This window comes from Acomys minous (genome assembly GCF_964271855.1).
Source record: "Acomys minous genome assembly, chromosome: 16".
Taxonomy (NCBI): Eukaryota; Metazoa; Chordata; class Mammalia; order Rodentia; family Muridae; genus Acomys; species Acomys minous.
The window spans coordinates 3,868,417-3,879,108 of record NC_140498.1 but is presented as its reverse complement, the minus strand read 5'-3'; the positions used below and the strand labels follow the sequence as shown (position 1 = coordinate 3,879,108).

The following is a 10,692-nucleotide window of genomic DNA, read 5'->3' as shown; positions in this document are numbered from 1 at the left end:
GGCAGGCAGATCGCTGTGAGTTCGAGGCCAGCCTGGTCTACAAAGCAAGTCTAGGACAGGGAAACCCTGCCTCAAAAACAAAAAACAAAAAACAAACAAACAAAAAAACAAAACAAAACAAAACAAAAAAACCCAAAGAAACAAAAAACCCTAAAAATCACCTAGGAGGCACACCTGAGTGACTTTGTTTTCAGATCAACATCAAGTCGGGGATGGGGTGGGTGGGGTGATGGAGTGGGCAGGAGGGTGGGGGTGGGGCAAGGTGCTCTACCTTGGTGCAGCCTCAGGCACCACCGGCTCTCACGTCTTTGGTATCGTTGGCCGGATGGTCTGGTCTATGCAGTTGAGTTTTCCCACTGCTCTAGCCGTGACCTCATCAACTTGGCCAACAAGAGGACAAACATGATCCCTGTGATTGAAGATGCTCAGTGCCCACACAAATACCGCACGTTTATCGCAGTGGTGGATGTGATCTTTGCCGATGTAGCCCAGCCAGACCAAAGCCGGATTGTGACCCTGCATGCCCACACCTTCCTGTGGAATGGAAGACACTGTGTGATTTCCACTAAGGCCCACTGCATTGACTCCTCAGCCTCCGCGGAAGCTGTGTTTGTGTCTGAGGTGAGGGAGACACAGCAGCAGGAGAACGTGAAGACCAGGAACAGCTGACATTAAAGCGCTGTGAGGGAGACCACGCTGTGGTTGTGGGCATGTACAGGCCACCTCACAGGGCGAAGAATTGAAACTCAGAGCTGTCTAGAATTGGGGGAAAAAACGTGAACTGCTACTGTTGCACGTGTGTTTTTTGTTTTTTGTTTTGTTTTGTTGTTGTTGTTTTTTCTATGAAAAGACTTATCTGTCCAAAAAAAAAATCACTGGCTCAAAAACATGTTGTTTTTGCTAATGTTACTAATCTATAATATAGCTATAGACTTTTTATAAACTAAACCATACAGGAAACTGTTGTGCTCTATAGTGGCACACCATAAAAAGGTAAAAAAAAAAAGTTCCCAGTCTCTTTATGTTTATGATTTTTAAGTCTCCAACCTAAGAGAGATAAAACCTAAAGTCCTAGTCTTTCATGCTGAGAGCCAATGAGATTAGTGATAATACATGTTTTCAAAGTTAAACAGAAAGTAACCAGAAACGCGCACAGTTTGTCTACTTAAATCTAACTTGAGATAGATGTGGTCCTTAAACACTTATCTGTAGAATATGGCATAATTATAAGATCATAACATTTCTGTTTTATGGTTGCAAGGTATAGCATAGAGCAGATAACTAAAACAGTCAGATTGCTTAACCCGGATATGCTAACCCCCAAACCTGTCAGAGACCTGCTGAATATGGCATTTAAAATGTTTAAACTTATCACGACGGACAGTGACTTCCAAATCCTAACAGTAACTCCTCAGGGGCTCCGAGAAGATGACGTCACCCTGGATTAAGGTACGCCAACCACTGCAACACCCGCTGGGGCCCAGCCTGAGCTACGGACAAACTGGACACCCAGAGAGTTATTGTCTCTCGTTGCTGAAAACAAGATGAGGCCAGTCTCTCCGCTGTTCTTCCTCCACAGAAAAAGCCTCTTGTGGTCTGTGCCTGACGGCCAGCCTGCCTCTGCCTGAGTTGACATGGGGGACCCGGGAACCTGGGACGGCTGTCTAGGCAGTGGTCCATGGACTAGTCTCTGTCAGTTTGATTGATGCATAGATTGATTTAGATTACAGCTTAGCCTCCTCAGGTCTCTGATCACTTGGATGGCTAAGCTAATGGTAGCTTCACAGCTAGGGAACAGGCAATAGCTCCTTACCCCAAGGTAATCCGCCATGTTAGTTCATTACTCAATCCATTAGCTAGTTAGAACTACGACTAACTGCAAGATCTCTTATTTAAAGGGGTAAACAGGGTTGCTTTGCTCACAGACCTCATGTCCTTGGATAAACAGGCTTCAGATGCCTTCTCAGGTTTCTTCATGTTTAAAAAAATCAGGCCTTAGGCCTCATTCTCTGGAGATGGCTGCCTCTAGGTCCAGACACAGTCTGCCTTCTTATCAGATTTAAAAAAACAAAAACAAAGACAAAAACTGAAACACTAACTAAACAGGTCTCAGATGTAACTTTTTACTCTTCAGCTGAAGATCAGTGACTGCTCCCAGAGTCTCACCTGTGTCTCATGGTGAGTAATTGGCTAGGAAGAAAGACAAAAAGTTTACACAAGGCCTAGGGTACAGAAGGTTAAGTTATGAGGACCTAAGAAAGTATTTTAGGGTCTAAGAAGGTATTTTAGGGTTAAGAGATACAGGTGAGAGCCTAGGTAGTTATAAGAAGGTGATTTAAGGTGTACAAAAGATGCTCCAGATTTCTTCCTGTTGCTGTGCTGCTATTGTATTAAGACTATCCAGAGTTTGACGTTAATCAGTGGCGCTCTGATTTATTAACCTAACCCTCGTAGAACATTCCACAATATAATCCACTCTCATAGTTCCAAGCTCAAGATTTTAAATTTCCTTTGGTTTGTCTTTTAAGTATAGACTTAAAAGTTGTTTCTCATTGTGCTAAATGTGTATACATCCAGTCTTCTGTTTAAAGGGGGGGGGGGAATCCCCTCTTTCATGACGTGTAGTCACACTAAAAGTCAAAATCAAGGGAGCTTTTGCCCTTTCTACTTCTCGGGAGGCTTCTGCCTTCCCTGAGCTCACCTTAAAGAGTGTTCCAATCATTTCCCAAGCCTCTGCTGTGCTGTGACGCCAACAGGTGTCTCTGCTGCCCTTTTCTACAGTGTTTGTTTCACTGCAGATTACAAACAACATTGATGCTAACGTGTTTAGTACTTATCCTCTTTGTAAAGTTAAAAAGGATTCCTGTAAGCTACAGGAAATCCACCCGAATGCACCTCTCAGATCAGATGGACTCCAGATAAGTGCTGCCAATCAACAGCCTAAATTTCCCACCTGTTGCCATTTCATAGGGTGGGATTCCTCCCCCTTCCCCTAGTTTTGGGATTCCCCTCCCCCTACCAAAATAAAACTACCAAAAACATGGGTCCAAAAGTCTCAGTGTACACCTAAAAAGAATTATCTCCCTAACCTACTTAACTTTGTCTTCTGCGTGTGTGTGTGTGTGTGTGTGTGTGTGTGTGTGTGTGTGTGTGTGTGTGTATTTCAGTATCCTGTCAAGTCCAGGTGTTTCCTACATCCAAGACAGCACCAAAGCAGCTCCCCACGGGTGTTCTAGTCTAACCTCGCAGACTGCTTCAGCTGAACCTGCAGTTTCTTAGCCCCAGACGGTCACATAGATCCTGGACAGCAAATAAAACCCTGCTCTCCTGGACATGGCCAACCTTCCAGCTCTCCACCCCTGACCCCCAATATGGACCCAGTGTCAGCAGGAAGTAGCCGTAGACGGATATACCTTCCCTTATTTGTTTGTTATCAACAACAGACTGGGGTGCTGTGCTTCAGATCTGGGACAACCCGCTCCAGGTTCCTCCAGCATCCCTTGGTCCCTACCTACTGCAGAGTGTGGCTGGCGTGCCCCACCCTCTACCCGGAACTTTGCAGCCTGGGATCCGGGTTTCCCATCAACCTTCACGATGTAATCTGAACATTTAGTCGTCCCCCCCCCCCTCTCAGTTTCTGTCTCAGTCTCTTTCTTTTTCTGTCATGGGTGTGCCCCCTTTCTCTCCTTCCCTGTCCTCTTTCTCCCCCACTCCCCCTTTCCCACAATAAACCTCCTTACCAGATCTGTCTGTCGTGTGGCATAACATCCATCATTATAACCCCAGACGCCCTGGAAACTGGGACTGGAGTTACAGACAACGGTAAAGTGCCACTTGGGTGCTGGGAATTGAACCTGCATCCGTTGGGAGAGTAACCAGTGCTTAGCTTAACCGCTAAGCCACCTCTCCAGCTGTGGTTTTAAAGAGGGTGCTTCTAATGTTGCTGTTTGTAAGCCAGGGTCTCGTAGAGCCCAGACTGGTCGCAAGCTCTCGGTGCAGCTGCTAATGACTGTGAAGCTCTGTTTCTCCTGCCTCCACCTCCCAAGTGCTGGGATTGCAGGTGTGCGGCGCCTCGGTGCCCAGTGTATGAAGTGCTGGGCACTGAATCCAGTGCTCGGTGCGCTCTTGGCAAGCACTCTACCGTTTGGGCTACGTGCCCCGCCCTGGAGACTTCCTGGGAAGCCATTACAGGTATCTGTAGATACCTTGCTTGTGGTTAAGGGAGTTCCAATGTTCCTCTCTAAGAGGTTTTTGTTGTTTCACAAACTGATCATTGTTTCGACGCCTTCTCAGCATCCTGTCAGATACTTACGTGGTGTTTTTTCCTTTCACACGGCATGATGAGTGATGACTGTGGACCTTTTAATTACCCTTGTGTTCCTGGGATAAACCTGACTGGTCACAGTGTGTCATCACTTTCCTTAGTATCTTTGCCTATAGGCTGACAAATAAGTTTGGCCTGCAAATTTTCTTCCTCTTTTTTTTTTTTTTTTTTTTTTTAAAACAGGGTCTTTCCATGTAGCCCTGGCTTGCCTGGAAGTCCCTGTGTAGACCAGGCTGGCCTCAACTCATATAGAGTTCTACCTCATCCTGAATGCTAGGTGTTATCATGCCCAGCTCTTCCATTATCTTTATCTAGTTCAAATATCAAGGCGCGAGTGCGCACGTGCACACACACACACACACACACACACACACACACACACACACAGCCAGTTATAAACCCAGCATTTGGGAGGCAGGGTCAGACAGATCTCTGAGTTAAGGCTAGCCTCGTCTACTTAGAGAGTTCCTGGCCAGTCAGGACCCTGTCTCAAAAGAAACAAACAAACAAACAGAACAAAAACGCTGGGGACCTTTGCTTCTCGTCAAGGCTTGTACATGACTACAATGTAAATGATCCATTCTTGGACGTTTGATAGGACTCACCTATAAAATGGTCTAAGCCATTTAAAAAAAAAAGATTTAAATTTACTCTGAAAGTTTGTTTTGAGTCTGAGTCTCTGGCCTCAAGGTTCCAGTGTAGCAGAGGGTAACCTTGAACTTCTGAATTTACAGGCAGGAGCCTGCACGTGCCCTTTGAGAGGTGGCATCCAGAGCTTTCTGTTGGACTAGCTTCCATGCCACTCTGACACTTTAAACAACGTCACATAAACAGGTTCTATTTCTTCTTGGTCTGTGGTCTCGTTTGTCTTTTTTTTTTTTTTTAATCCTCATTTCACTTAAGTTTTGAAATGTATCGCTGTGAAGTTGATGACAGCACTCTTGAGTACTAAGTTGGATGTGAATTGTTCTCATGAGTGCAGCCATGTCAAGAGCCACAATTCCTAACACACAGGAATTGGTGAAGCCTTCCTCCGCTCCTCCGCTCCTTGCGTTGCGTGCAAAACCTAGCAACCACAGCTTCCCGCTCCAGGTGAAGACCAGCTGACCTGCCCACTGAGCCACACACAATAAGCCCACTAAACTTCCTGGTGGTTGCATAGGCAGCTGCCCTCCACCAGAGGGCGCACGGCCCACCCAAAGCCCGCTTTTCTGTACACGTGTCTTCACAGCCTCCATCTGCAGTCAGTCTTCTGTCTCAGCTGTGATAGTGTTTACCTGTGCTTTCTACTTCTTATCTATCTTCCCTGATGTATGATTGTGTTTTCAAGTAATCATCTTCTGGCTTTATTGGTGCTCGAGTGGTCAGCCTGGGTGGCAAGCACCCTTACCCACTGAACCTATTAGAAGGCCCTCTCCCCCCCCCTTAAAGGAGAATTTCTTTTTGTTGTTGTTTGTTTGGATGTTTTTGGGTTTTTTTTGTGGGGGGGGGTTGTTTGCTTTTGTAGCCCTGACTTGCCTGATGTTTGCTAGGTAGACCAAGATGGCCTTGAACTCATAGAGATACTCCTGCTTCTGCCCCCCAAGAGCTGGGATTAAAGGGGTGTGCCACCACAGCTGGCCCCCATTAATTTAATTAATTAATTTGAGGTTTTGTGGTTGTTTGAGACAGGTGTGTGTGTGTGTGTGTGTGTGTGTGTGTGTGTGTGTGTGTGTGTGTGTGTAGCCCTGGCTGTCCTGGAACTCATTCTGTAGACCAGGCTGGCCTCAAACTCAGAAATCACCTGCCTCTGCCTCCTGAGAGCTGGAATTTAAAATGTGCGCCACCAAGCCCATCCCCCATTTTATGTTTGTAAATGTAGTATTAGAGACTGAACCTATGGGCATGCTACACACAGGTACTACCCCAGAGCTGCATGACTCTAGCCCTAATCTCTCTTTTTCTTTCTCTTTCTCTCTCTCTCTCTTCTCTTCTCTTCTCTTCTCTTCTCTTCTCTTCTCTTCTCTCTCTCTCTCTCTCTCTCTCTCTCTCTCTCTCTCTCTCTCTCTCTCTCGGGTGGGGACTTTTACAACTTTTCCAGTGTCCCACAGTTGTGATACATAACCTCTTCATTATCGTTTTTGTTGAAAGTACTTCAAGCTTCTTCCGCTGGGTTTTAAAGCTCTTTGAAGGAGCACTATTTAGAAGTGTCCAGTTTAAAAAATTTTTTTTGGTTTTGTTTTTCACACTTAATTTAACGGCACTGTGGTCAGAAAGGTAGGTCCACATGACACCAGTTCTCTGAAAGGTTTTGAGGTGTTCCTTGTGGCTTGCACATGATTCATTTCAGTAAATGTTCTGTGCGCTCTGGAGAGAAGTATGATTTGTTAATTACTGTGTTCAGGGTTCTCCTTACATGTCTCTACATGTATGTTCATCAAATCCACATTGGTCTTAAAGATTAAATCTATAGTGTTACTACTGTTTTTGGAGATAGGCTCTCACTATGTAGCCCTGTGCAATCTGGAGCTCCCAGTGCATGTAGAGTGGGCTAACCTCAAAGGCGTAGAGATCTGTTTACTGTCTCTGACTCCCAAGTGCTGGGATTAAAGACATAAGCCACCACCATGCCCAGGTGGTGTTCTTGTGAAGAATAAATAACTCAGAGGTGCTCATCGAAACCGTCTACAATCATGGTGAGCTTGATCTTGCCATATAGAGCCATATTATTGCTTTAGATGTGCCAACTTGACACAAACTAGAGCCACCAGAGAAGGGAGTCTCAGTTGAGATGCTGAACTCACAGAGATCCACCTGCCTCTGCCTCCCAAATGCTGGGATGACAGACCTGTGCTACCAGACCTGTCTCAACCTCAATTTTAAAACGCTGATGTTATTTACAGTTTTCATAGCTTATAATAATGAAACTGGTGATTAAGTTTTTGGGGGCTGGAGAGATGGCTCAGTGGCTAAGAATGCTTAATTTTTCAAGGCCAGCCTGACCTACAGAGTGAGTCCAGGATAGCCACAGCTACACAGAGAAACCCTGTCTCAAACCCTGCCCCTAAAAAGAATGCTTACTGCTCCCCCACCCTCACCCCTTGCCACCTCTGGCAGGTGAGAGAAATGGCCCTGGGGTCATGAGAGCAGGAGAGCTAGTCCTGCCTCTTCACCTATGGGAGGACAGTGGAGCTGGCCCTGGATTTTGTGATTATGGGTGAGCTAACCCTAAGGCATGAGCCCTGTGCAAAGACAAGGAAGAGACGCTCTCCTCCCTTGTCCCTCACTGCCTATGGCAGGTGGGAAAGTTGGCCTTGGGGTCATAAAAGTGGGGAAAATGTCCACTGGCTGCAACATTCAGAAAAGCCCTGCACCTTCCCTGGGCTGTGGGGTAGAGCTGGCCCTGGTTGCAGGGTTGCTGTTGTGGGTGAGCCAGCCCTGAGGGCTTGAGAGCAGGAGAGCTGGCCTGGCCCCTCTCCCACTGAAACACTCAGGAGAGCCCCCCCTTGTACCTCATCTGGGCAACACAGTACACCTGGCCCTGATGGTGTGGGCGAGGATGAGCCGGCCCCAAGGTCATAAGATTGGCAGAGCTGGCTCTGCCCCTTGCCGGCTGCTGCTTTGAATGGGCAAGCCAGGGCAGGGCAGAAGAGTGGGAGAGCCAGTGCTGACCAGCTCGGATACCTCCCAGACCCAGATCCAGGGCTTTGAATTGGCGCACGCCGACATCCACCCCATCAGTGAACTGCTGGAGAGCACGAAGAGGTTGGTCCTACAGACCCAAAGCCGCGGGATCTCCATGACACAGGGCAACAACAGGATATCCAAGAGGAGTCCCAGTGAGGGTCCAGTATTACTAGGATTAGCAGAAGCCAGAGGCCTCCTACCAGACCAACGATGACTCATTGCGATGAGTGAACATTTGCAGGCAAAGAAGTGAGGACAAAAAGGGAATACTGTGAGACACACTGTGACACACTACAGCCTTTCTCTCTCTCTCTCTCCCTCTCCCTCTCTCTCTCTCTCTCTCTCTCTCTCTCTCTCTCTCTCGGTTAGGGAGAAGGTTGCAAGGGTGGAGAGCAGATAGGAAAGGAGGGAGAGATGAGTTGGACTGGGATGCATGATGTGAAATTCACAAAGAACCAATCAAAAGTTAAAGAGAAAAAGAATGCTTACTGCTCTCCAGGCCGTGGTGGCGCACACCTTTAATCCCTGCCCTTGGAAGGCAGAGGCAGGCAGAGATCTGAGTTTGAGGCTAGCCTGGTCTACAGACCGAGTTCCAAGACAACCAGGGCTGCAACAGAGAAAGAAACCCTGTCTCCAAAACAAAAAACAAACAAACAAAAATGTTCACTGCTCTTTTAGAGTAGCAGAGCTCAGACCCTGCCTCAGGTGGTTCACAACTGCCTGTCGCTCTGGTTTCAGGAGTTCCCACACCCTCGTTTGTCCTCCAAGGGCAACTGTGCCCGTGCACACATACCCACCACAGACACACTTGAAAACAACAATGAAAAACAAGATAAATACTTAAAACAATGATAAATAAAATTTTTTTAAATTTCTTGTGCCTTGGAGAATATTTTCTTCCTTCACAGACGTTGCTAAAAGTGAAACGACTGGATTCCGGATTGTCGATGCTAATGATGGTTATACACACAGCCCCAAAGCCGTACTTCCTTCCTGTGGCCACTGGCAAACTTCAGATTCCAAATGTTGGGGAAGTTGTCATAATACAATTCCTGTTGTCACCACCTACTGTCAGGTGGAAGTTTGTATCCACTGCTTTGATTTACATTTTTCCTATTGGTATTAATCATCTTTTCATTTTCCTATATTTGTTGACTACTTGAACACCTAGGACAAATTGTCCACTTAATTGTTTTTTTTTTATAAGTAAATTTATGTCAAGTATACTATATATTAAGGTGGGAAGCCTTTGTTATTTATTGTGAAGATTTTTGCCACAGAATGTCACCTATGTATTAATGTAATGTTTCTGGTGACTTCATCACACACAGATTGAAATCAATCTTTTCCTTCATAATTTCTGACTTTGGTGTCAGCAACCATTCCAACATCATAAGCGTGCTTCCTCTTCTTCTAGGCTTCGCTCGTTTAATTTTGATCTGTGGAGTTTTTCCGTCAGCTAGGGGTGCTAAGTACTGTAAGATGTACGACCCACACACAGTTTTCCTCCTGAATGATTTGTGAGTTGCCAGCCTGGGCCGTTTATTAAATAATGAGCCCGCTTTTCTTTAACCTATTTTAGCTTCATCCGGACACTCACTTTTGCTTCTGACTGGCACACTTAGTTCTATTGATCTATTGCACTGTTGACGCCAGAACAACAGTGGTACTTTATCTACTCATTCTTTGAGTTATTCTGTATTTTTTTAAGGTTTTTTTTACATTTTTCATACCCCATATTTTGATCATGGTCTCCTCCTATCTCTTACCCAGCCAATGTCCTGTTCTCTCTCCTCCCCCCTTCCCTCCAAAAAGACAAACAACAACAAAACCCACAAACCTCAAAACAGAAAGAGAGAATCAGTAAGACCAAAAAAAAAAAAAAAAAAAAGGCAAAGCATTTTGAGACAGGCTATCTGCGAACTTGAGCTCCTCCTCTTTTGATTTCCCTCTTGCTGGGGTTGTAGGCATGTGTCACTGTGCCTGACACTACAGTGCTTAAATTCTGAGCCTTTCTACAACATTTTCATCTCAGATGGCAACTTCTGACTCATATTTAAGACTATAGGAGTTTCTTTTATTTGCTTGTTTGTTTCTATTTATTCACTTTATACCCTGGTCCGTAGGACTCTGGGAGTTTCTTAGCTATCCTTATCTGATTGCTTTTCATGATGAAGAATAAACTTGTCTTGCCACCTTGACCCTTCTAATCCTTACTTTGCTTTTGAGCACATCATTGGAGGAAGAATAGGAATATTTCATAACATCGCTTTGCAACTCAGAATAAAATGTCTTTTTTGCTGGGCATGGTGGGACAGGTCTTTAATCCCAGTGCTTAAGAGGCAGAGGCAGGCAGATCTCTGTGAATTTGAGGCCAATATGATCTACATAATGAGTTCTAGGCCAATCAGGCCTACTTTGTCTGTGTCATAAAAAATTAAATTATATTATATTAAATTAAGAAGTCTTATGTATCTTATATCCCAGGCTGGCCTCAATCTCTCTATGTAGCTGAGGACCAGTGTGGGTTTCAGATCTTCATGGGAATTCCAGTGTGCCTGGGGATAAGCCCTAGGACATGCTAGGTGCATGCTAGGTACGTACTCTACCAGCTGACCCACACCCCCAGCCCACATTTATAGATTTTACAAGAAAACTCTTTTTTGGAGGCATATCTTGCATATCATAGAACTCACCCATTT

At 45.5% G+C, this 10,692-nt stretch overlaps 1 pseudogene across 1 annotated transcript; it reads left to right on the top strand.

Annotated features, from left to right (window-relative positions):
* The first annotated feature begins 229 nt into the window (after positions 1 to 229).
* LOC311586334 (rRNA 2'-O-methyltransferase fibrillarin-like) lies at positions 230 to 743 on the top strand (annotated as a pseudogene). The gene has a single exon. The product of its transcript is annotated as an rRNA 2'-O-methyltransferase fibrillarin-like (transcript).
* The last annotated feature ends 9,949 nt before the right edge of the window (positions 744 to 10,692 follow it).